Raw genomic sequence first — 27443 nt, forward strand, 5'->3', positions numbered from 1 at the left:
ATCTGACAAACAGCAAGCGAAAAAGGAAACATTTTGGCAGAGTCAGCCACCCCCAGCATCTCTCTTCTAAACCCTACTAAGAAATCCCCACTGCTGGGTGAGTTATTTCCTCTTTTTGCTGTATGAGTACAATGGGAAAAAAAAAATAGACCCTCGAGCTGAAATGTGAAGTTGGGAAACAGTGGCGTGAGTAAGAATGCAATAATGAATGAGACAGAAAGGCCTAGAGGTGCGGATATTCCACGTAGAGGGCTTGCATGCAGGCAAGTCCGTTTGTGGGTAGAGGATATTTCAACTCTCCCTTCCCGCTGTTACACAGGGGTCTTGTTTCTGGCCGTCCTCGTTACCCTTGGTTTTGTTGGTTCCTTCTTTCTCCCTGGACTCCGGTGGAAGTGCGCCTCCCCTCACCCCACTTTGGCTCTGCCATTACCTGCCTTAGAAACTCCTGAGTTCTCTTCAAAACCCAACTTAAATCCATCCTTCTTTCAGGAAAACCCCACTCTCCCCCAGCCCAGAATTAACTTGTTTCTCTTTTCTACTCCTAGTATCTTTAGTATTTTATTAACTCAGTCACCGTGTCCTTTACACACAATTTGTGTGTACATTTTCTGTTGTCTCTATTGAGTTGAAGTCTCCAGAGGGCAAAAGGCTTGCCACGAACAGCCTTATATTTCCTATAACATTTACTCAGTGATAGGAGGGATATAAAAATCCAATATTATAAGTCAATGTTTATTGGCTTAAAGTACAAACTAACTCTCATTAATTTTAACAGAGATTAGTAAGATCCTAGGCAAAAGTCCCTTAACTTTCCTGCAGATAAAACTAATTAACCTCTACCTTTGTCTACTTTGTTCTATTGAATTCTGATGAAATAAATATATTTTTTATTTTATTTAAATCCTGGGGAAGCTATTTTAATTTTAGAATTTTTTTATTAGAAAGAGAAAAAGGAATTGATTTCACCTATTTTTGAGTTCCTTGGAGACATGATGCCATGTGGTTGCCTTGTTGGCTTCAGATTAAAGCTGCGGAAGGTTCTAGAATATTTTAATCCTTTCCCCCTTTGTAGACAAACCTTTTAAACCGAGCTTCGTATTGTAAAAAGAGAAACCGAATGACCATCACTAGATCCTATGGTTTTCTGTCTTCCTTTTCCCTTCCAAGCCTCTCAAAGTCGTATTTTATGCCCGTTGGCTACACCTCCTGGATATCCCTTCCTTTCGTAACTCTTTGCTATTAACCGACTTTGATCTTCATCACACTTCAGAAACAGTTCTCTAAAAGGTCAGTTGTAACTTCCTTTTTGTCAAAATCTCACAGCGGCATTAGCTGTTGATAACCTCCTCCTTGTAACTGCCTGCCGCCTTGGCTTTGACATTGCTCTGCCCTAGATTTCTCCCAGGGGGAAGGGAAAATGAATTTGTTCAACACACGTGTTCCTGCTAGGAGCCTTCCATGTATCATTGTATCTGAGCTTCACGACGGCTCTCTGAGGCAGGAGGCACTCTTGCACGCCGACACCGGCGCATAGATGTTTTTGTTTTGTCCCCTTGGCCGGTTGTTGCACACAGGGGTAGGGCTCACGTGCTGAGGCTGATGGCAGTTTTCTTGAGAGTGGAGTCTGCATGGTCACCCTCCACCTCTTCTCTGTTACTCACCGTACCTGGCACAGCAAATAGTTTCAGGGTTTAATAAATATTTGTTGACTGATTGTAGATGAAAGTGCTCAGACCTTGAAGATAAAGACTAACATAAACATTGGCCAGTGTTTTGTTGAATATCTGTTTTTTTCAAGTTCTGGAAAAGACCTCTTTTTATATACCATCTTAAAACACACCACACACACACACACACACACACACACACACACTCCCCCCTCCCCCAACCTCATTCATGAAAGGTTTGAGACTGAGATTAGAAAACCATTAGCAACCGGCACATGCGCGGGAGTGGGTTTCCTGCCAGGGAGCAGAGAACGTCTCGGCCAGGAGTGGCCGAACTGAGGCCCCTGAGTTAGTTCCGGGGGATTGTATTTATTATCTGCTCGGGGCAGCTTGGCCCAGTCTGAGTCAGACGCACTGAGTTTGTGTTCTGTCTGACACACGGCTGTCTCATCCCTCACCCCTGCGCGGAGAGGCAGTTGTGGTTAGTCAGCCTCACCCTCTCCATCTCCTCTGCGCTCCCTTAATCGCCTCTCACTTCCTCCTTTCCCGCCAGGTGCCAGAGGGCTTATGCTCCCCCCAAATCTCTCAGGTCGGGGGAAGTGGTGGGAACGACCTTCTTTTTAAAACTATGCCCGCTGGGAAGCTTGTCCATTGTTGCACATTCAGAGTCGTGGCTTCACTTGTCTTTTGGCCCCTCTGTGAGGTATATTTTATTACTTTTATCATCTCAGACGTCGACACTAAGGCTTTGAAAGGGCAGGAAATGCGTCCACATTGCACGGCTTGTAAATACAAAGGTGGAGTTTGAAGCTCAGCCTGTCTGACTCCAAAACATCTGGGCTCTTTATATTGTACAAGGATACCTCTTCAGAAGAAAAGGGCTGATAGAAAATCGATTCCCGTGGAGGGCTCTGTAGCTTATGGTGGAGAGAGCAGTGCTTTTCCAATACAGTTCCAGAAAAATTTCCATGCCCAGAGGGCCAGGGCATTTGGGGTGGAGAAGGCTGTTTTCTCAACCCAAAGGCTGATTCGGGGGCAGGATCCTCTCGTGCTGACATATGCTTCATAGCATTGCACGTGACCTTACCTCATCCTTAGCCACCTGAGGTTCATAAACTGGAATTCAACACTTAGAGACTTTTTTCTTTGATGGATGTTCTTTCATTAGTCCTGGGAAAATGAATTTAGTGCCTAGGGCTTCCTTTTAATCATAGGAAAAGCCTTAGTTAAAATAAGGAGCAAAGCCCTCCCATCAGCACTAAGTTAATTGACCATGGGTATGTGTGGGCTACATTCAGATGAAGCCCTCTGCTCCGGTTGCTGTCACAGCACTCACCTGTGACTTGATTGGTGAGGCAGCCTGGCAGGATTTGAGAAGCTTCTTCAGGGCAAGGGCCATGGCTGCAACAGTGAATGGGTCTTCATTATCCAAGGAAAGTTGGTAAATATATATATATATATATGTATATATATATATATATATATATATATATTTATTTTTATTTATATTTATAAAAATAAAATCTTTTGGCCCCTCTGTGAGGTACATTTATTATATACATTTGATTACTTTTATTATCTCAGACGTTGAAACTAAGGCTTTGAAAGAACAGGAAATGCGTCCACATTGCACAGCTTGTAAATACAAACTTACCAAAGTTGGTAAATATATCTATATATATATCTATATATATATCTATATATATATATGTACATTTAAATATATATATTTAAAGCTCCTGAAAATGAACCTACTTAAAATATGTTTTTTAAATAATTAAAAGAACCATGATTCGTTCTGTGTCTTCAAAGGGAAACAAAATCTCCTGGTGATAATTTGTTTGTTCTTACTTATATTTAAATAAATCTAAATTACATTGTATTTAGCACTTTAGAAATAAGTCAGAGAAAGAAAATGTCATGTGACTTCACTTATATGTGGAATCTAAAAAAAACAAAACAAATGACCAAACCAACAAAAAGCAGAATCAGACCTGTAAATACAGAGAACAGAGTTGCCAGAAGGGTGGGGGTGGGGGGATGGGCAAAATGGGTGGAGGGGAGAGGGAGACACAGGTTTCCAGTGTTGGAATGAGTAGGTCACAGGGATAAAAGGTCCAGAATTGGGAATATAGTCAATGGTATTGTAATAGCCTTGTAGGGTGACTGATGGTAGTTACACTTGTGGTGAGCATAGCACAATCTAAAGAGAGGTTGAATCACTATGTTGTCCACCTGAAACTAATGCAACATTGTGTGTCAGCTAGACTTCAATTAAAAAAAAATCTTGATAGATATTGTCAAACTAGTCTCCTGAAATAGCGTCCACCTTGCCCAGAACCTTGTTAATGTTTCCCATTTTCATTAAGTTTAATTAACATGGCCAGTACAACAAAGAGAAAATTATATCCATTACTGGAAAAAAAAATTATATTTAGCATTTTAAGAAAACAGAGATGAATCAAATACTGATCATTCTTTTCCAGCCTCATTTTTCTAAGAAAATTATGTGACGGCAGTACCGAAATCTTCCCTTAATGTATGTATACGTTTTGCAATATTACTACACTTGAAGTTCTTGTGCCTTAAGAGAGGGCTTTGTCAGTTACCCTAAAGGACTCTCTTGCTCCCTTTTATCCAATAACTCCTTTTTGCCATGCCTATCACACCAGCATCCCTGTTGATTTCCTCTTCATTAATTTTTAATAGATTCGCCTCTGCCAATTCATTTTTTGTGTGTGTGATCCAAGAAGTTTTCCAACATCACTTTCATTCGTCTTATGAAATCCTACAACTTTCGCGATGTTTGCCATTTTGCCTAGCAACCTAGTGCAGTGCATTTGCATTGCTTGTAAATGCCTACAACGATACCATCGGTCAGGCTTGGTATTGATATGATGGGTGGAGAAGAAGCTGGGGCTAAGTGAAGGCTAAGTGGTGACGAGTATTAGGAGAGATCAGTCTGCTCCTCCGTGAATGTTTTTGTGTTGTGGTGCCTCTTTGCTTCCCGAAGCAGCCAGGTAATTGTGAGAGGGGGCATCAGGCAGGCGCACAGACTAAGAACTCCCCGGGCTCAACTAATTGTTGAACGGAATGGAACTGGCTTTGCCCGGAGCCGCTCTGACCCTGTAAACGTGGCAGCTGTTGTTCGGCACCTCCAGGCTTGGGTTGCTCAGAGATGAACTGAATCCTTTCCAAACTACTTTGGTGTGCATGAATAGAGCCGAAAGCATTCCAGAACTACTGGAATGTTAAATCTCAAATTCAGAGATTTGCTTGAAGGCCCATAATTATCTCTATTGTGATGCCTTTCCACAGATCTAAGAAGTTGTGTAGTTTTGATTCAAGGTGGGTTAAGGGGAGGGTAAAACTGAATGAGACTTAGGTTCTAGGCCTCTACTGTTATCACCCTACTGTGCCTTTTGAGGTGGTGGTGGGGGCGGTTATTGGCTTCAATAGGCTTCAAGGCTATGATCTTTGTTTCTTTTAACTTCACCTATCATTATATTCTGTGCGAGTATAACTTAAGAATAAGAATCAGTTTTTCTTCTTATAAGTATTTTAGGTATAACAGGTTGGTGGAAGAGGACACTTGCTAAGCCCCCTTCTCTAACTATACATGTTTGACCACGTATTTAAACAGTATTATTTGCAAAGTATAAAAGCATTTCAAAGTTATGATAGTTTTTTTTTCATAAGTAGAGAGGATAATGATGTCTTGCCTCTTCCTCTTTGCTTGCTTTAGCATGCTGTTTATAAGACATTATTTTTTTCCTTTTTCTTTTTTTGCACCTGTTGCAGCTGAATGTGAGGTTTGGGGTTCATTCTGTATTTTTCTTCCCACTGGATTGCAAGCTTCTTGAGGACAAAACTTTCGTCTTACTTAATTTCATGTCCCCAGGATCTGACACTGGACTCTTTATAAATGTCTGTTCCATTGTTCTTTAATTGAGGTTGAAATGAAGAAGCTGACTTAGAAGGAAGGAAATGGTAAATTATTGAGGCAGAAGTGAAGTAGATTGTACTAACTTTGCAAGGACAGGAAATAAAGCAAGGTTCATTGGTGGAAGGTAGGACAGAGGGCAGGTTCTCTGTGGTGTGTTATGAAAGGAGCAGAGGCCAAAGTACAATAACTATTCCACTGGAAAAACAAATAAACAAGCTGGAACATTCTTGCCTGAGCACATATAAACTTGGAGTCCATGAGCAGTGAGATGCTCCGTGCTGGTGACAAGGTTTATGAAGCCTTTTAATTTATGCTTTTTCAAAAGCGCTTCCGGATAGGAAATGTCACTTTCTAATGAAGTGTCAGTGAAGTGTAGCCAGTGATTAATAGAAGGTGATGGAATCTTCTTAAAATGGAGATGAAAAAAAACACAACTCCACTTTAAGGAGATTCCATCACATCAGAAATTTCCAGTGACCAACAGAAAGAGGGCAAGAAGCTTTTCTGGAAGCCATATGTCTGTTCAGTGTATCCGCAGACCTGTGGAGAAAGAAGAGCTTAATTAGACAGATGAGCAATTTCCTGAAAAGGCACGTGCAGGCGTCGGATTCCATATCATTTCCTGTAAAAGAGACGAAAACCATGATGATTAGCACCTCACTGTTTTGGAGCCTAGCCATTCTCCAGTTTATTTTCACTTGGTGGGAGTGAAGGAAGGTGATGCTCTTGCTTTTGAGTTGGGTTCTCTGAGTCATGATGTTGGATTTCTTTAATGCAGAATGTGTGTTAAATTGAGCTCCAGATTATCGGAGTGTGGGATTCTGCTTTGTGGCTTGCCCTTGGTTAAACAGCAATTGCTGTAGCCAGAAGGATGCTCTAAGCCATCCTCCCTTGTTTTCAGTGGCTTAGGAAACAGAAACTCATTTTCATTTCCACTAATCCAGACTTGATTAGGAAAGGAAATACAATGTTACTACATGAAAGCTTGAGGTTCCTGCCAAAGCCAAGCATGTACTTTAAAAAATTACCCTCCTGATTCTTTCCCATTTGATCTATCCATATCCCCTCCATCTTTCCATTACAGAATATATGTCCAAGTGTTTGCTCTTCTGGAAATTAATAGATGATTTCATCAGTATCAAAAAGTTAACACTGGTTTGGAAGATGAGGGAGCTGAAAGTCCTCTAGATAATATGGAGATTGGCTTCCATTTCTCAGTGCTTCTGCTTCTTTGAAATAAGGAAGTTCATAGACCTTTCTTAGTTTCCTTGTGCTCGCTTGTCTTCCCGGTCCCCCTTTGGTGTTTCACAAAACTGAGTCATTGAAACCCTTCCCATTTCACCACCATACAGACAGACGTGGTGTAATGATGAAGAAAAGAAACGTTTTTATTCTTGTAGACTGTCAGAAATCCTAGTTATTAAGTGTCATTTCAGGTCATTGATTTGAAATACTTTGAGTTTTTTTTAAACAGTTGGCAGTGATTAGGAATGGTTATTCTTGCTCGAGCTGTTCTTTCAGTAATCAAGTTTAGGTAAGTATTGGACCAAGTGAAATTGAAAAAAGGGTAAGTTCAGGACCAGGTTTCACTTAAACGCATATGTATAAAGAAGAATGGTAAACATGCTCCTTTTTTTTTTTTTTAAGATTTTTTATGTATTTATTTGAGAAAGAGAGAGAGAGGGAGAGTGACTATGAACAGAGGGAGAAGCAGACTCCCCACTGAGCAGGGGGCCCAACGCAGGGCTTGATCCTGGGACCCTGAGATCATGACCTGAGCCAAAGGCAGACACTTAACCAACTGAGCCACCCAAGAGCCCCTAAACATGCTCCTTTTAAAACAAAAATTAATTAAGGGCTTCAAAATGTACAATGTCCAGAGTCAAACATTGGTGAAATAGAGATGTTGATGGTCGCTGTATGACGTCAAGCAGTCTGGGAGACAGGAAATCAGCCAGCTCTCCGGGCTGGCCAGAGTCAGTCTGATGTGTGACATTTTTACTTTAGCTCAGAAAAGAACCTGTATTAGTCAGGGTCCTCCAGGGAAACAAAGCCAATAGAGATGTAGTGCTAGATCTAGATACATTTATCATGAGAAGGTGGTTCAGGTCATTATGGAGGCTGAAAAGTTCCATGATCTATAAGCTGGAGAGCCAGGAAAACTGGTGATGTAATTCAGTCCCAGTTTGAAGGCCTGAGAACCTGGGGAGCAGATTTAATGGAAGAAGATGAGATGTTCCAGCTTGATCAGTGAGGCAGGAAAAAAGGGGATGGATTCCTCCTTCCTCTGCCTTTTGTTCTATTCAGACCCTGAATAGGATTGGATGATGCCCACCCATATTGGGGAGGGTCACCTACTTCATTGAGCCCACCATTTCAAATGTTAATCTCATCAAAATACCAAAATTTGTATTAGACAGGGTTCTCCAGGAAAATACAACTAGGATTTATTTGTTTATTTATTAATTTATTTATTCATTCATTCATTCATTCATTCCAGAAATTGGCTCATGGGGTTGCCCACACACATTGGTGAAGATGATCTTGTTTTACTCAGTCAACTAATTCAAATCTGATCTCTTCCAGAGACATCCTCACAGACAAACCCAGAAATAACCTTTTACCAGCTATCTGGGCATCCTTTTGCCCAGTCAAGTTGACACAAAACTAACTGGAATAAGACCCCTTCTATGAAGTAAGCAATTAAGCTCGACAGCAGAATTGGAACATATGGAAGTGATTTTGTAATGTTCTTCTGGTGGTTTGGAGAAGTTTAGAACCACCAAAACTTCTCTAGATAACATGTAACAAATTAATAAATTCTACCATGGTAGGTTTCATAAGGAGAGGAAGTCACTGTAAAAGTCCTAAATAATCTCAATTAATTTATAATTAGAGGTTATAAATTATTTCAATTAATGAAAAGAAGCAAGGAAACATGTGAACTCAAATTTTAGTAGAACTAAACATTCTTTAACATTATTTTCTTTTCTACTTCTCCACTCTACAGGACATTATGCCCTTGATTTGCTCACCACCACCACCTCCTCCCACAAACACACATATACAAACAACAAAATTATTTTAGGGTAGATGTTTAGTGGCGGTCCAAGTGGGAGTACACAAGCCACGACTGACCACTGACCAAATGTGTTTTGTTTGCCTTTGCAGAGTGTTCAAAATTTTAAATTTTTTTCTCCATTGCTAAAGCATAAACCTACATTTCTGAAAAATTGAAAAATGGAGAGGATTGTAGCGCTGGACCTGCAATATCCATGTGGCAGGAGCTAAATAGTGAGCTTCCCACCTCATTTCCATGGGCCATGAACAGTCGTATCTGACACAATTCTCATCACTCTTCAATTTCTCATTGAAATTGGGGGTGAACTGCCACTCAGGATCCAGATTGAACTGTGTTTTCTCATACAGGGAAGTTAAGATACAAGTGCAATATTTAAAAAATCTGTTTCTTTTTAAAAACAGGCAAATGACAGGTTGGGTTGAGACTTTGGGAACCTAGTTTGTATAAAGTCATGTAAGTGGTAAAAATGAGTTTTGAAAACAAGACTGAATGGAACACTCGAAACAAAGGTAAGAGTGACCAGAGCTGGGTTCGTTTGTTTGTTTTTTCTTTTTCTTTTTTTTTCTACTTTGCTTGCTCTTGACACAATGCATGAAATAGGTTTTCAATAAATATTTGTTGAATAAATGTGAGTGGAGCTAGTGTCTCCATGTTCTTTCCATTATACCATCTGCATTTGGGTAACGAGGCTAACTTTTCCTTCCTGTAAATGATATTACAGGGACTTTTCCCCTTCAAATAAATGAGAGAGACAAGGCTTCAGTCTTTATTTTTGTAATTTAAAATCTACTGACTGGATTGTTGAAGCTTATGCTGGCTATTGGGGAGAAACTCTAAGAAAGATTCTCTTGTTCTGCTGTTAGACCCATCTTGGTTACAAAGCTTTAACATGACTAAACTGAAAAGTTGATATACCTTTATTTAAAAACAATGAGTATACCATACTTTTCAAATTAAACCTTCAAATGAAGTACCTTGTAGGCTACAAAATTCATTTACTTATTCAACAACAATTTGAATGTTAGTACTAAGTACTTACCACTGTGCTAGGCACTAGGAATGTTGTATTGACTATCATGTCTCCTATAAACGTGAAATGGATTTCGAAAGAATAGTTCAACATATTGCGATACAAAATAAAGTAAAACTCTCCTTGTCAGAAACATTTGCTAGAAATCTGAAAGTAGTTACCCATTTAGGAAAATTGCCTCACGCAGACACCTCCGATGAAGAGTCAGTGCGTTAATGTACTTGCGGCAATTCTACTTCTCTGATACGCTTCTTGAAGACACTGAGACAGCAGCCAGACGCAGCGACTGTTCTGACTGAATTCCTTATTTCATTTGGGCTAAACAATTGGTTTTATTTTCATCTAAGTGACAATTGGCCAGTTGCTTTTACATCACATTTCACACAAAGTATTTTTCCTTTATAGACCGAATTTAGTGCTCCCTGGTATGTCTGGTATTCACTCTGAAAAGGACAGGAAAAAGCAAAATAAACAAAAAGCCCCCAGCAGATTCAAGCCTTTGAACAAGGTTTTTGCTCTCTGTGCAATCATGCACTTTGAATAGTTTGACTTTCATGTGTATCCTCTAGAGTTATGTACTTAAATAGCGTACTTATTTGGTGCGTAGGTCTTGGAAATTTCTTTTTCATAAAGGAGAAAAAAACCTCTAGAAGATGGATATACATCCATGGGATTTGAGAAAGAAATGAAAATAACTTCATTTGAGTTTATATCTACAGAAATTAGCAATCTAAAATTCTGTTTATAAAAATATTTCCTAGTACTTGCTAGAATCTTTGTGAGTTGCAGTAGGACAATGAGAGCAGGTAGATGAGGACAATAACCGAAATGATCTAAGAGGATTAAAAGATTAGCACCAGGTACAGGGAGGCACCGCTCTGCACATTCAAGGTTATGCAGATGCAGAGCCCGAGCAGGCCACATTTCTGCAAAATAGAGACTCTTTCAGAAAATGCTCTTTATTACTGACAGTGTAGCTTGCCCTTGACCATCTGGGGCATGGAGGTAAATAGCTAATGAATGTCTCTGTAAGAAACAGAATAGCACACTACATCTTTCTTACTCCGACATTCTAGGGCTCTTTCAGTTAGAAGAAGAGAATACTAGTGTTACCCTAAATATCGAAGCCTGTAATTCCACTCAGAAAATAGAAGCCAACTCAATAAGCTACTATCATAATGCCCTGCATTGATGGATCTTAAGTCCTCAATTTCTGTACTAAACAGGCTGCTTTTTGTGGCAGTGGAGTTCAAGTGTCATCATTTATCCTTGTACAACTTCACCATGATAAGTTTAAGGACTAGATACAGGCTAGGACTGGAAAACATTGATCACGTCAGGCAGTAGATGTAACAAACCCCGCCCCTTCCAAACATTCCATCTTTTGGAGGTTGTTTCAACGACTGGTTAAAACTGAAGCAAAGTTGGTATGATTGTTTTATAATCACAGCGATGAAATCCTTCCAAATTGATTGGAAAATGATCAGGCTACTTGCCGCATAGGAATGTGTCATACACAAAAAGAAAGAAGAAAGAAAGAAAGAAAGAAAGAAAGAAAGAAAGAAAGAAAGAAAGAAAGACAAGTCCCAGTTAGTGAGATGTTGATTATTAAATTAAGAAATGATGGAGGCCAGTAGACATAGAAAAAGTGCTCAACCTCATTAGCAATTAGAAAAATGAAAATTGAGGTGACAGATACACTGACCAGATGGGCTATAATTAAGATGTGAAATCACATTGAAAGAAAGCTTAGAATTATAGAGGAAAGCTGAAAATATATAAACCATATCGCCCAGCAATTCCAAGAACATACCCTTAAGAAATGTTTGCCTCGGGGCCCCCAGATAATGGATAACTACATTGGGATACTAAAGAGTAATGTAAATGAGCGAACAATTACAGGCAACACCATGGAAATTGTCACAATTGCAAGGTTAAGCAAATGAATCATGGCATAAAAACCACCTATATTATGAGTCTCTTCTGATAAAATTCAAAACCAGACCAAATCCGACCATACTGTTTAGAAATGCGTAAATAAGTAGTGGAGACTATAAAGAAAAACAAGAAAAATTATGAACACAAGTAAAGATAGTGTTTGTCTCTGGGGACGAGGTGCACGCAGGGAGCCGATATAAGGTTATTTCTTAACCTGGACTGGACTATTTGTTTAAGTAGTTGTCAAAGAGTACAGGTACATTTTAGGTACTTTTCTATGTGCATGTGTGATGCTGCAATAAAAAGTAGAACACACGTGCATACACACACACACACACACACACACTCCGAGACCACTGTCCATGGGAAGTGTCCGTATAATGCCTAAGACGCTAAAGTGGGCCTGGCTGTTTGGAGGGAAGTCTGGGGCTGGCACCTATGAGCAATGTGAGCGCTGGATTCAAGATGCCACCCCTTCAGGGGGCGCCTGGGTAGCGCAGTCATTAAGCGTCTGCCTTCGGCTCAGGGCGTGATCCTGGGCGTTCTGGGATCGAGCCCCACCTCAGGCTCCTCCGCTATGAGCCTGCTTCTTCCTCTTCCACTCCCCCTGCTGTGTTCCCTCTCTCGCTGGCTGTCTGTCAAATAAATAAATAAAATCTTAAAAAAAAACAAAAAACGCTGCCACCCCTTCAGGTAACATCATTGACTGACTGTGGTCCTAGGTTTGAGTTGTTATCACACAAAAGATCTTCCAATAAAATCTTATTTGATTCCATTGACTTTATTCAGCCAACTCATAACTACCCACTCAGTCTTGCCATTTGTTTTAGAGATACAAACCATCGCACATTAATGTAAATTATATGAGAATAGGTTGGGAATCTCTGAGAATTAGTCTGGGCTCCCTTCTTTTCATTCCAGTCCTGCTTTCTTCCTAAATGACCCACAAATTCATTTTTGTCAGCCTGCTTTTACCTCAAGTGACACAGCCTGTGTTCCATAGATAGCAGAGGAGAAAATAAACTCCACGATTTTTTATCATCTCTAAACACATTAGCAAAGGAATATCTGAAAGGTGTTTTCATCTGACTAATTAGGTTAGAAATCTCAAGAGAACAGTCCTATTTGCTATATTTTTGATGGAAATGTTTCTGTTTCTGGTTGAGAATTTTGCAAGAACAGACTTCTCCTTGGATACTTGTTGGAACTTCAAGTAGGAAAAAAAAAAGGCAATTTTTTCTTCCTCATCATTTGGAAAACAAACTTGGATTGTGAGGGACTTATGCACAAGGGCCATCATTTGTTCATTTTTTTAAGTATATATTATATGGCATGGAGTTGTGCGGAGTGCCAGGAAATAATGCTGATTGGTGATTGTTGGTGTCCCCCTCCCCCAGATTTGGCTACTTCAGTGCAATATTCATCATGTCTTGGTTTTCAGTGCAAGCAAGTTGTAGAACATAAAACACTTCTCTTTTTATTTGAAACTTTTTTTAATGGTTTATAAATTTGAATACTTAGAGCCAATTGTTTCATTCTTTCATTGCCTTGTATTTGTCCATCTTGTCTTCTCAGTTACTAGTAAGTTCTCTGACGGAAGAAGCTATTTTTCCTCTGTGTTCTCCATGCCATTTAAACATAGGGCTGAGAATACAATGAGTGCTTAACAAATTCTTACCACTTTTGATTTCATCCCTTTTTTTTAAAAAAAAAATAGTTGCTTTTAAGTACATGTAAAACCTGTCTTGAGACCCATACTCTGCATGATCAGAGCCAGGTAATGTAAGTTGTAAGAAACTACTGAGCTCTTGTTCTCTCTAGACTTCTTTTGTTATAGATTGCAATTGTTAATGGCTATTATTAATAACCTGTTATTAATAATAATGGCTATTATTAAAAATAGGGTTTCTGTTTCCCTTGCCTCCAGAGACATATCTAGTAAGACAATCCAGCAATTGCACTACTAGGTATTTATTCAAAGGATACAAAAATACTGTTTTGAAGGGACACGTGCACCCTGATGTTTATAGCAGCATTAGCAATAATAGCCAAATGATGGAAAGAGTCCAAATGTCTATCAACTGGTGAATGGATAAAGAAGTTGTGGTGTGTATATACAATGAATATAACTCAGCCATAAAAAGAATGAAATCTTGCCATTTGCAACAACATGGATGGAACTAGTGTATTATGTTAAGGGAAATGTGCCAGTCATAGAAAAACAAACATCATATGATTTCACTCATATGTGGAATTTAAGAAACCAAACAGATGAACATGGGAGAAAAGAAAGAGACAGGCAAACCATAAAATAGACTCCTAACTATAGAGAACAAACTGAGGGTTGCTGGAGGGGGGATGGGCTAACTGGGTGATGGGCATTAAGGAAGGCCCCTGTTGTGATGAGCACTGGGTATTGTATGTAAGTGATGAATCACCAAATTCTACTCCCGAAACTACACACTATACTATTACTCTATATGTTAACTGGAATTTAAATAAAAACTTAAAAAAATAAAAATAGGGCTTCTAAACATTTTTAAACTATACATGCTTGCCCAGGTATGGAGGAACGACGCAATGTCAAAGAAACCTAGGAAGAGAATAATAATGTACAAGAAAAAAAAAAAAAAAGGAGAGAGGGAGAGAAGCCAGAGGCAATGAAAACATAAGGGAATTATGAGTTTAGTCAACCAGCCTCTTTCCCCTCATTGTCAGGTGCCATTTACATCCCATTTGAAGGCGCCATAGGTTCTAGTCAGGAACTTAAAGACCAGTGTATTTGTGATAGCGAAGGAAAGGGACAGCCTCCTTAGAGTCTCTCTCAGATTTCAGTGTTTCGTTTTCAGTGTTAAATTTCTCTAAAATACTCTCATGGAATGCAGTGGGAACATGCTATAGAAGATAGACCAAAGGATTCCTAATCTAGAGTCCATGGAAGGGACTCAAAGGCTCTTGGGCCCTTGATGTTATGTGTAAAATTGGGTCTGTGCCTATTTACATTTTTCTGAGCATTCTGGCCGTTCATCTGGGATTCCTAACTTTTTCTCCCCACCCCCCCTCAGGTGAAGAATCACTGCCTACAGGTAACTCTTACATTTACTCTATGTCCTAGAACCAGCTGTGTGAACTTGACTGGACAAGTGGATTGAAAAAGATCCTTCCCACAAAGACTCAGATGGCATTTGTAAAGATGACACTTCTTACCATGCTTCAGTTAGGAATGTTCGGGGGATCCCTTTCCAGAGTTCGAGCATCGTGCTGAAAATACCAGAGGTTATTCATACTGCTTGTATATTTACTTTCATGACTTGGCAAGGATGTGAGCTGTGACATGCGATCTTCTCAGGGATGATACCATGAGGGTTGGCCAGCAAGCAGGCAGATGTCTGGGGTTTGGCAAGTAGCGTGCTTCTCCTCCTCCTCCTGGAACCACAGAATGGTCCACAAAGTGCATTTGTATTTCCACTCTGTAGCTCTAGTCTCTTTTATTTAAAAAACACAAAAAAAACCCACAAAAAAACACTTTATTGAGATATAATTGATATACCATAAAATTCAACTTTTTAAAGTGTGTAATTCAATGTTTTTTAGTTTATTCACTGAGTTGGGCAACCATTACCACAATTTTAAAACCTTCTTAACAGTCTTTTTTATTTCTGTTCTTCTAATAGTTCCAGAATAACACTATGTTTCATTTATTTAAAAAAGAAGGTTTGTGCTCTGAAATTACCCTTGCAGATAATTGACAATCACATATTTTAAGTAGGGGGTGGGTGGGTCTTGAGAACATATACTGGCTCCATCCCGGCTAGTGGCAGGATTCACTCTTTGTGACTCAGTGTTTACAGAGCGTTAGTCAGTTTTTAAACTGTAGATGATATCTCCTAGACAGAAAAACAAAAAACAAAAAGACAAAAAAACCCAGGACCCTTTGGACCATTTAAATGTGCCATTTTTGTAGGCCCAAAGCAGTGAGTCTCTAATTTCACAAGTTTCAACATAATATAACTTACATTACATCTTCATGCCCACTCCACTGGTACTGCAAAAACACTAAATTTTAGGTTCACTAAAAGCAAAGCAACTTGCTGCTACTTGAAACACACAGCTAAAATTTGTGTTTCTTTGTAATTATTTACAAAGAGTTAAAATACTGTCATTCTCAACTGTTATTCATCCATTCAACCTCAAATATTTACTAAGTGCCTAATATTTGCCGAGTTAGGTGGTAGGAAGAAAGATACAGTCTCAGCCTTAAGGATCACACATTTTTGCTGTACCTTCTTCTAGCATTCTTTATTAATGGGTTATTTGATAGCTATGAGATGTGTTTGCATTTCTATCTTCAGCAAATTCATTAACTGATTAACTTGGTCCTTGCTGCTTCGTAGGTAGGCCAAGCCCTCCTTTCTCCTTCATGCACTCAAGCTTCAATTACACAGAGGGCTTTTTTTCTCTATAGTTCCCAAGTTCACTGAGTGGACACAATCTTCTGTCAATGTTGCAATGTTTCCACATTGTTAAAGGATGTAATTTTGTGGTTTTCCCAAGTGTAATTACTACCTGCCTCAGCCTTGGCTGAGTGCCAGCGATTCTCAATTCTTAAATTTGGAAGTAGATTAAAGCATTTAATTAACACACACACACACACACACACACACACACAGAGTATCTTGAACTATGCAAATCTAGTCCTTACCATTCAAATCTCACATTTGATAAAAGCATCAATAATATAAAAGACACATATAAGTAATTTGTACATTTTTCTAAAATATTACTATTTTCCAATACATAAGGCCTTTCAGATATGCAGTGGATTTTACCAGTCCTGAATTAAGCTGGAGTATACGCCTGGACCATTGCCTTCAGGTGGAGAACTACGTGTATCTTTTGGTAATTTTCTTCCAGGTACAGCTCCTAAGTGGAGAAACAGAATGCTGGGAAATTTCTATCATCAGGTTTATACTAAAAAGGACACAATACTCAGAAAGCAAGATGATGCTAATCAGGGGTAATAGTGTTAATTTTGTCCAGAACTGATAGAAAACAGAATTTGTGAGTGTTGAAGAACATTTTATCCCATTTCTTCATTTTACAAATGAGGAAATGGAATCCCAGAAAAGTTAAGTGATTACTTTAACATTACTTAATGATTAGTTAAAAATCCCAATTTCCGATCCAATAGCTTAGGTTCTCAGCACAATGCTCTTTCTACGGATGCTTTCTCCGTTTCACGCGGGAAAAGATTTCATTATATTCGAACGTGAGCCTCCTTTGCCATCAAAGTCCAGTTTCCTCAATTGTCTTTTCTCTTTCTTACCTGCCACTATTTCTCTTAAACTCCATTTAACCCCAGCTAGGGTCAGACAGCTTGTATCAGTGGTCCTCAGACTTGAACACACATCGGAACAACCTAGAGGCTCTGCCTGAACAGCTTCTTAGGTGCAGCCCAGAGTTTCTGAATCTGTGGGTCTGGGGTGTGTGCACGCAGGTGAGAATTTGGATTTTTAGGAAACTTTCCAGGTGCTGCTGCTGGTTGGGGACCACACTCTGGGAACTACAAACCTACCTGAAACAGGCTTAACGACTCTATGGACAGGGTGTCTAAGGACTAGCTCCTGCTACTTACTCCTTTAGCCTCTGAAGTATAACAAATTATCAAGTACGCCATCCAAAGGCTCAGTTGCCCTCTGTAGTCTCCCAGCATTGGCATCCACATTGAGACCCGTGTGAAAATGACTACGTGTCTCTGCAGAGGGCTAGTGAGTCAGTCTGGAAAGAAGGCAGCTGTGTAGCTTTTCTGACTAGCACAAAGAGCGCCTACGACCCCGCCTTCTGACTGGTGCTTCCTTCTCTTTCCCTTATTAAAATTCCTTTATTAAAATAATGAATGTGAAATGTGCCAGTGATAAGAACATAGCCATAACAAATAAGTTCTAAGAACCTCACGTTTTCAATCCTTGAACAGGCAGAGAATTAAAATACCACTGTAGCAGTTGGGATTCTTGGTTGCAGAAATAGAATCGAGGTTAGCCAGTACAAACAAAAAGAGATTTAATATAAGGTATCAGGTAGCTCACAGAATTCGAGTGGGCTTAGGAGAATCTGGGTCCCACGCAGAACTCTCTGGGGAATGTGGGGTTTAGCTTTCTAGCCTTTATTCTACAGGAAGGGAGATTGGAATGGTTGTTGAGTCAACCAGTCTATGGTACCTGCCACAGTTATCATGTCCAAATTGTGGTTCATTTTTTATTCTCAAGCGAGATGCTGGTAAGATATCAGATATCAGGTTTTACATACTCACATAACGGTTTATGAATTACCCAGTGTTGAAAAAGAGATGTGGCAGGGAACTGACTAGTAAATTAAAAATTTTGGAAATAGTTGTTTTAGTGTACTGGAAGCAGGGTGGTGATCTCTGGTCCTTGGGTTCCTGGGACTTCACAAAGATGATTTATTTGAAGAAATACTTCTCTAAAGACAATCTGGTGGCTATTAAAACCCAATACTGATGACTTTGTTACTGGTGGCCCTAGTGTTTATATTTTCTATTATGTTTATAGTTTATACTGTTTCTGTAGTATGAAACTATTTATTGAAATCGGAATTCTTAAAAAGTATATTTGGTTACAATATGTTCAGAATGAGAATTCATTATGCCATTATTTTACAGGATACACTGGATTAATAACATCATTGGCCTTAGCAATCATCCGGTCTTCCTATGAACTACGAAACTTGAGATGCCTTAGATTACAATTAATCATTACTTGGTCACTACCAAATAGAATCCAAGGCTGAAGCAGCTTGCCTGGATTCTTCATTTTTATTCCATGCAAGCATTCACTGATGGCTGTACCATTGGGTAAACTATCTCAGCTGGTAAAACAAAGAGACTCACAATGCCAGTAGATCTTATTCTTCTCCTACGTGTCTGTCCAGAAGTAGGCAGTGCAAGGTAAGTGTATTAATTCTGTTGTATATAGCACACAGCTTCTATCTCTGTCCATGCTGGCTATCGTGACTCTCCCCCAGACACTGGGAAGGGAAAATAGGAAGTGGGGGATACATCCTTTCCAGTTAAGGGTAAAACCTAGAAGTTATACACACCACTTCTGGCTCACTTGTCATGAGTCACAGAGACTTAGTCACAGAGCCACACCTCGTTGCAAGTGAAGCCAGGAACTGTCATCAATAGTTGGAAGGCCTTGAACCCAGTGAAAATCTGGGTGGGGGATTTCAATACCAGAAAGAAGAAGTGAATATTGGTGGATGGCTAGCTATCTTTGCTACCATGGCTTACCTGACATTGTAGGTTGGTTTCCTCCATATCGGAGATGCTTGGTGGGTACACTCGGGTGTGCCACCTGTGCTGAAAGTGAGCTCCTTGGAGGGGGTGAGGAAGGGGAGTGCACCCAACTAATTGCCTGGTAAACAGATCAGGGAATCATAGAATCTCAGTGTTGAATCTCAATCGTCACCTAGTCCCACCATTCACCTGAAAAATCTCAACTATCTTTTAGACTTGCCCAATTTTACATGTGAAAACTAAAGACTTACCCAGAGTCACAGAATTAGTGGTGACAATCAGGACTAGAATCCAGAGAACACGGTAAATTTTATTTTCCTTCTACTGCTCCTGGATGAACCATTTTGAGCTCTGTTCCTACCACACTGTGGTCAGAGAAGAGATATTTGTGTTAATTATAAGCTATAACAATCTATGTATTTTTAGAATTCTGTTAAGTGTCGTAGAATAACTGAGCTAGCATAATGAATTGTAAGGCCCCCTTTCAGTTATTGAAACAGTGGAGTCTTGTTAGACCACAGTCCATGATTACACATCTTTGGATGCCCATACAAGTTGGTGAAAAGGGTATTGAAGTGGAATTCAAATCACATGACCTTGTCTCAGCTATCTACTATCTATATGACTCCAGGAAATCACTTAACTTCTTTGAGACCTGATGTATTTTTAAAATAAGAAATTAAACTAGATGGTAAACTACTCAGCCATTGGCATAACATAGGTTCTGACCGGTCAGAATAGATGCCATTCATAAAAAAACTCAACTAGGGGAGCTGGTGCATTCTGGAAGAAGGTAATCCAGTTTTTAGCTCTATGAGTCTTCTCTTGAAACTGAACTGCACACAGTAAAAAGCTGCTGTATTAGCCTGCCCCATTAGGGCACAGCCTCACTCTTGGTACATACAGGACAAAAGGGGGCATGGAAGCCTCGGTCTGATGACTAGATGTTATTTTCAACCCCAAGATTGGAATGAATATCAAAAAAGGCAGCAAATCTCTGTAAGACTGTTCTGGAACAATGAACTCGTTTTGTCTGTCTAGGAAAGCAGAGTTTCCCAGGTCCTCCTGTAAAATAAATTATAAAACAATGTAGAGACTGGCTTCTAAGGTGGCAAAAAATCCATTTGGTCTTAAAAGGGACAGTTTCAAGGGCCCAATTCCAAAGGCTGTCACATTTCATTACATTTCTAAAGACCTCAGCTCCCAAAAGAGGACAATTGTGGGCCTGCAGGTGAGCCTGAATATAATCTTTAGTAAGGTCTAGAGATAAAGGCTGCAATTGAGAGCATTTAGAATGAATTGGACAGAATAATTTTAAATTATGGCCTTGAAATTTCCACTTTGCTTATAGGAATGAGATAAGGCAAAACACTCCAGTTAATGGAACACAAGCTACTAATTTCCTGAAGAAGACAAAGGGAGGGGAGTGCATCGCTCCGACGTGGGATGACCAATTTTCTTTAATCTCCATGCTGACAAAGAGATGCTGTGTCAAAGGAGAAAGTGATAGGAGAGGCAGCCTTAGATCAAAACCGAGAATAAAGAAGAGCTAAACAATGGCTCTTATCAGTTCCAAAGGTGAGTGCCCCTTCCCGGCTTTTAGCAGTGTCCTTCGCTGCCACGGCCCCTGGACCACAAACCGTGTCTGCTCCCCGCTTCTCCGCAGGGTGTGCGCCTACATTTTAATCATTTGTGAATAGCGCTTCCTCCATGGTATTTTTTCCTGGCTCCCGAAAAAGCAGTGCCTCTCTTCCAAATGCAAGAACATGGAATTATCGTCACAATCTCGCCTTATTTGCATGAGAATGTGGAAGACCCACAAGAACACTCGCTGTTTGGAAATGAAAACAAGTATTCTCCTCTGATATGAAAGCATTAAAGGTCAAACGACCTTCAGAGCTGGGGAAGGCACTCAGATCTCCAGGTCCCGCTCAGAGAATGGCATTCCTGGGATAAGCTGGACCCTTGTCCCCGCAGCTCCTCCTCTGGCCTTCCTAGCAATCCTCACACTACCCCTCCCCCACTTCCCGGGGCTCCTACCAGGCCTGCGCTTCAGTGGCCTGTGGAACAGGTGGAAGATTTGTCATGCACAAAAGAGAAGGAGGTGGAGCTCCCCCATGGCCTCGGGCTGCACTTTACTCTCTTTCTTCCAGGACATATAGAAAATAGCATCTCAGAAAAATCCTCCCCTAAGAGGCCGGTTTTCTGAGACTTTTTCACTCTGGGCTGGACAGAGAGCACTGGAGAAAGAAGACAGGGCTTTTGCTGTCGTGTTATTGGGGTGTCTGGCCTTGTTCGCATCCTGGCTTCCGGAGGGACAGCACTTCCTTACCCAATATCCTTTCTGTGTGCTGTAGATACACCGGCTCTTGTGTTTCCTTGCAAGTCTTTCAGGATGGAATGATTCTTCTTTCTTGTTCTCTCCATCCTCTCCCTCCTTTTTCTCCTTCCTTCCTTCCTTCCTTCCTTCCTTCCTTCCTTCCTTTCTGTGCATTTTTCTCTCAGATTCTCCTTCGTTTTCCTCCTGAACATGCCACCAGGAGAAAGTCTTGATTGTCTTGAGTTCTTTGTACGTTTCAGAACAAACTTGGGAAGATGTGTTTTTATGAAGCAACTCAGGAACTTCAGCTGTCTGCAAGTTCCTCCCTCCTCTGCAGTAGACCTTAAGTTCCATAATCAGGATGGCTTGGGATCCTTTCCCCAGATCTCTCGAAAATTCCATGGTTCTATACTATAGTTGGTCCATTTCCTGGGAATGAACTGATACTATTAACTTGACCCTTAGGAGGTAGGGTCATGATTGGATAGGATAATGAGGAGATGCTTTTAGAAAATGCAAAATGTAGTAGAGGGGTACAAAGAAAGAGAACTTTGGGGTTATCCTACCCTAGATTCAAATCTCAAGTTTGTCATCTGTGTGACAAGAGGGTTACTGTAACTTCTCTGAACATCAGTTTCCGTGTCTGAAGAATTGTGCCCTACTACCCGACATCATGGGATTGTTGAAGGCCAAAGCCTCGCCTTGAGGAGATGCCTAGTAAATGTGCACACTTCAATTTTCTTGCTGATAATAGAACAGGAGAACCTCCTAATTCTCTGGTAACCTTTTTTCCTATTGATTGGGCCTACCACTTATTGAGGGCTTGCATTTTGCCAGCTATGGTTCTTAGCATTTTGCTTCATTTAATCTTCATTACAATCTCATGAACTGGCTCTACTTTTAATTGACCAATGAAAAGCTGTGCGTTTTAAAGGTTTAAATGACTTGCTTGAGGACATCCAACTGGTAAACAGCTCAACGGGACAGCTGGATTCAGCTTCCCGCTGGCAGGCCCTTTCCAGAACCCTCACGTTGAACTACCATGCACACTGCCTCCCAGTAGCATGCATTTGGGGCAAGCGTTTTCTTTGGTACCCAAAAGCAGAATGTCAGATGGGATGGCCAGACCTTTCACAGATGTAAGAATTAAAATAACTCTGCTATCATCAATGGGAAGAGGTTAGTGTTTCACTAAGAACTGCTCTTAAACAAGGGCTCTTCACTTGAAGCAATTGTTCTCAGCTTAAATACACTTTTAGCTGCTGGGTCTGGGCTTGGTCATCATAGGTGGAAGGCATACTTGTCACTGCTGGTCTGTTACGGTTAACCTGTGCCAGAGCCAGGCTTCTGGAGTAATTTCTCCATGTAGTAAGGCCTTGAGGTAGGTCTGTGAAAGGGGGTAATATGGACATCTGGGAAATGACTATTTTTTTTCAGATTGAACAATGGTTTGGAAACTAAAAGCTACTTTCTTTTTTGAACTGTAAGATCTAGTATTTGTAAGGAAAATACAAATGTCTTCCTTAGGGGGGAGGTAAATCCCTTTCCTAAACTTTCTCTGATAGTGCATTTCTTATGCCAACACATGAGCTGATGAAACAAGAGGTGTGGGCCTAGTAGTGGCTGACATGTTTCGGTAACACAGTAAACGCTCAAGGATCTGAGTTCTGAACTACTACCTACACGGGTAGAAGCAACAACAATGGTGTGTAGGCAACAGTTTAATATGGTTTTTCAGTCAGATTGCTGAAAGCCAAGCTGATTCCAGCTTCCCCACTGTGCTCCATAGTGTGAATTCTCTTCTCTAAACTTTCTTTCCTAGGCTCCCCCAGAAGCTCTGTGGGAAGATGCAGATGAATTTGTATGTGGTGTATGTATGAATATTGTGTATGATGTGGTGTGTATAGGTGTGGTGTGTGCATTTGTAAGTGGTTTGGAGTGTGCATATGTGTGTTGTGTGTGTTGTGCGAGGTGTATATTTGCATGTGGTATGTGGTTATGAATGTGTGTATGTGTATGTACATGGTGTTGTGTTTGTGTGCTCTAGTCATATGCAGGAAGTGTGTGGTGTTTGTGTATTTGTATGTGGAACATATGGGTATATGGTGCGTGTGTGATATGTATTTGTGCACAGTATGTGCATACTTGTGATGTGTATGTATGCATATTTGCATGTGAGGTTTGTGTGTGTGCTGTGTTTGTGTGCGTGCAGGTGTGTTTGTATGTGGTGTATAGGTGTATGTAAATGTTCACGCCATGTGTGCATATGTGTGTGGTAAATTTGTATGCGGTCTGTGCATACTTGTCTTATGGGGTGTGAGTGTGAGATGTGCATTTGTAAGTGGTAGGGAGGTATGTTTTTGTGTGTTCTGGGTGTGCATATGGATATTATGTGTGCATATTTGTGATATGTATGTGTGATTATCTGCATTTGGGGTGTGCATTTACCTCCGAGGTGGTGTGTATATGTGTGGTGAATTTATACGTAGTGTGTATGCATTTGTATGTGGAGTGCGTTTGCAAAGGTTGTATGTTATGCACATTGTGTCTGCCTAGAAGTATGAAATGCATGGTGTGTGTATAATGTGTATTTGTGTGCATTTGTATATGGTATGTGTGTGTGGTGCTCATATGTTGCCTGTGTATGCACGTGGTGTGTGCGCATGTGTGTGGGTGCATGTATATATGACGTGTGTGGTATGTTAGTGCGGGGGGGTGTTTGCATGTGGTATGTGTATGTATGTGGTGTCTGCTCTTGGTGTATGTGTGATGTGGTTGTATGCAGTGTGTGTGTCATGTGTACGGTGTCTGTATGATGTCTGTGTGTGTGTGAGAGAGAGAGAGAGAGAGACAGGAGTGTATCATATAGCTCTGGGAGGCCATTTACCCTTTAGTAGTCCCAGAGTCATTGAAGAGCTAGTCAAAGCCATTATTGCAATTGGGTCTGTCTTGAAATAAGCTAAATACAACAGTAACAGAAATAACTGCTCCTTTTTCTTGGTTCTTCCAAAGTCATGATAGGTTGCAGACGGGAATGACTAACCAGTTCTTTCCAATAGGCCTCCTTCGCCCCCAATCCTCTGGGGAGCTGGCTTCTGTTGCCAGGAAGTGGAGGAAGCAGAGGGCTGTGTACAAGTGTTAAAAAAACCATACAATTATTCATTGATTTGTGTATGTGTTTCATCTCAAGTCAGAGACATCATTAGATTTGTGCTGCCATCGCCCTTCTTGCAAGTGGACGAGTACTTCAGGTTGCTTTTGTTTGGCTCAGATTGGGTCTTCAAAACTGGATGGGGTCTTATTTCTCAATTTGAAAATAAACTTGCTCCTCGGCAAAGGGCATGACAAAGATCCCCTCCCCACCACACAGCCCCCTTTGACGCCTCCTCATCTTAATATTTAAGAATAGAAATCAGATCTTCTGGCAGTTAAAAACTCCACTTTCCATTTTCTAGTATCACTTTTTTATTAGACTGAAAAATAAACCTGTCCTGGACCTGAGGCAGGGAGACAGAATTGCTAAACATTCATGCCACATGTCCCTACATGCACTCTATTCAAAGAGTCCGTCTAAAATGCACTTTTGAAACTGAAACAACAAATCTTTTCTCAGAATCCTCTGCCAGAAACGCCGAGGTAACGCCAGTTAAGAAGTGCACCAAATCCTAATCACTCCCTCGGGAGCCAATCGTTAGGCGAAAACCTGCATAATGTTCCACCTCCCGCACCATGCAGACGCTGACATATTTCTCATTTTGTTGTTTCCTGCCATTTGGAGATGTGGCTATTTGTCACACGCCAAACAGAGAAGGAGAAAACAGCAAAGTGCATTTCAGTTACTTGGGCAATTTTTACAATTAACCAATAACTGTGGCTGTTTCAAAAGGCTTTCTTCTTCTGTGTCGGTGTATTGGGAGGCTGCCTGGCGGGACGGCTGGGAGCCTCACCGGCCGTGGTTGCTCAGAAGGGCTGCGGGGCCATGCCAGGTGTTGGGGAGATGGACGGTCAGGGCTTAAAGGCTACTTCCTCAGGTCCCCCTATCTTAAGTAGAACAGTTTCACTTAAATTGTTTTTATACTAGAGTGTTTTCTAGCACTTAATTCAAGAAAAAGGGAGTAGATATACCAATGGCACTCTAACATTACAAGGCATAGAGACTCTGAGTAATGAGTGACAACTTCATACACAAGAATGGCAGCTGGCCATCTCAGAAAAAGTTCTCCACAGTCACCAGGTCAGCCTGTGGCAGCAGCAGCCATTGACCTACAGGAGAAATCTCTGATTCAAAATCTCTACTGCCTTGGTTCTTCCTATCAGAAACGTGATTGACTGACCATGAAGCTGGGAAGAAATGAGAGAGGTGGACAATGAAATATCTTCTAAGCCAGATTAAAAGGATGGATTTTATCTTCAGAGTCACGGAGTTCTGGAGATGCAGTTTCAGCAGGTTTGAGTTTTACAGGGATCGTTGTAGCGGGTGGGTGGGAAACTGAAGAGTGGCCAAGACTGGAGATGGAGAGACAATTATAATGTTACTGACTTTTTCTTTTCTCTCTATTTGTAATTAAAAAAAAATGTATCTCTGTGGTGGACAATAAGGGTTAGTCAGAACAGTGCCAGCAGAGGACTTGTGAAATAAAGTCATTTGCTTATTCATTCAGGTATTTAACTTGCTAATTCATTCAGTTCACTCAACAAATATTTGAATGCCTACTATATGCCTGGCATTGTTCTAGGTACTGGGGACAAAAAAATCCATTGACCTTGTGGAGCTTATATTCTAGAATGGAGGAGACAGATAATAAGTAAGTTATATACATAGTATGTTAGATGATAATAAAGACTAAAAGGAAAAATAAAACAGATGAGGCATGCAGAGTAGCTGGGAGGTTGGAATTTTTGTAAATGGTATGATGTCCATTGGAGACCTAAGGAGATGGAATTTCAGGAAGGACCCAATAGAGGTGAGGTGGGGGAGTTAACTGTGTGGAGTTAACCTAGAGAATACTTTAGGCAGTGGGAACAGCAGAATCAAAAACTCCAACAGAGCACCAGAAGTGGAATGCTCAAGAAAGAGTGAAGAGGCCAATAAACCTGGAGTTGCATGAATAAGGGGAAGGGACTAGAAGATGAGCTCAGGAAGGTTGGCGATGGGGTGCAGAGCAATGCAAACATTTTGGCTTTACCCTGAGTGAGGTGGGAGTTATTGGAGGGTGTTAAGTGGCTCTAACTTATGGTTTCACGTGGTCTTTCTGGCTGCTGTGCTGAGAATAGACTTTTGGGAACAAGAGTCAGGCAGAGAAATCAGTTAGGAGGAAGGTGCGGTAACAGAGCCAAGAAATGATGGTGTCTTGGACCAGAGAAAATGAGAAATGGAAGGAGGATTCAGGATGTATGTCAAAGGTAGAGCTGACAGGATATAGAAAAGTGTTGGACTTGGGGTATGAGAGGAGGGAAGTCAGAAATGGAAGACTAGCATTGCCATTAACTGAGATGGGGAAGACGGAGGGATGGTCTGGTCTGGAGGTGGGGCGGGGGAGATTAGAAATCTGGTTTGGGACATGTTCAGTTTGAAATGTCTTTCAGACAAGAAGGCGTGAGATATACTTGACTGGAGTTTAGGGGAGAGATCTGAGCTAGAGTTAGAAATTTGGGGAAACTCAGCATATAGGTGATATATAAGGCCACAAACTGGATGTGATCACTAAGGGAGAGGATGTAGCTAGAAAAGAATTGAAAGTGGACCTGAATGATGACCCGGTGCAATCGACACCTAATTTCTTTGGTATCTTCTAGAAGCCCTTTATTAGGAACTCCATAAAACTATTTCCTTCATTTTTTTCATGGTCCTGTAACTAATTCTTATTCCAATGCAACAGCTTTCTTTTTACTGATTCAAAATATAAATTAATATACTTTTGCTACATATTGATTTTAAACAGAATTCATAGGTAACTTAGGAACCTAATTCACACTTTTCAAAAATGTTTCTATGGGAATGTATATTCTGAACTCCAAATAAGTGTCTTTCAAATTACTTTTGGAACATTATCCAGTTTCAATGGAAACTGTCTGTAACTCTAGAGCAGAAAAGAACATACATTTTTATCATCCTTTATATCTTTCCATTTGATCAAATAGTCTT

General features: G+C 40.5%; 1 long non-coding RNA gene across 3 annotated transcripts; it reads left to right on the top strand.

Moving 5' to 3' along the window:
- Window positions 1-27379, top strand: LOC123780880 (uncharacterized). Of its 3 annotated transcripts, none has more exons than XR_006776540.2 (5): window positions 1-97; window positions 14779-14939; window positions 18343-18627; window positions 20330-20556; window positions 25616-27379. It is a non-coding gene; the product is annotated as an uncharacterized LOC123780880 (long non-coding RNA). The 3 variants fall into 3 exon arrangements; XR_015727145.1 differs by lacking the exon at window positions 25616-27379 and adding an exon at window positions 20645-21592; XR_015727144.1 differs by lacking the exon at window positions 25616-27379 and having other exon boundaries at window positions 20330-21592.
- Window positions 27380-27443: the final 64 nt, after the last annotated feature.

Source organism: Ursus americanus, chromosome 17, assembly GCF_024610735.1.
Source record: "Ursus americanus isolate L20-20 chromosome 17, mUrsAme1.1.p, whole genome shotgun sequence".
NCBI lineage: Eukaryota > Metazoa > Chordata > Mammalia > Carnivora > Ursidae > Ursus > Ursus americanus.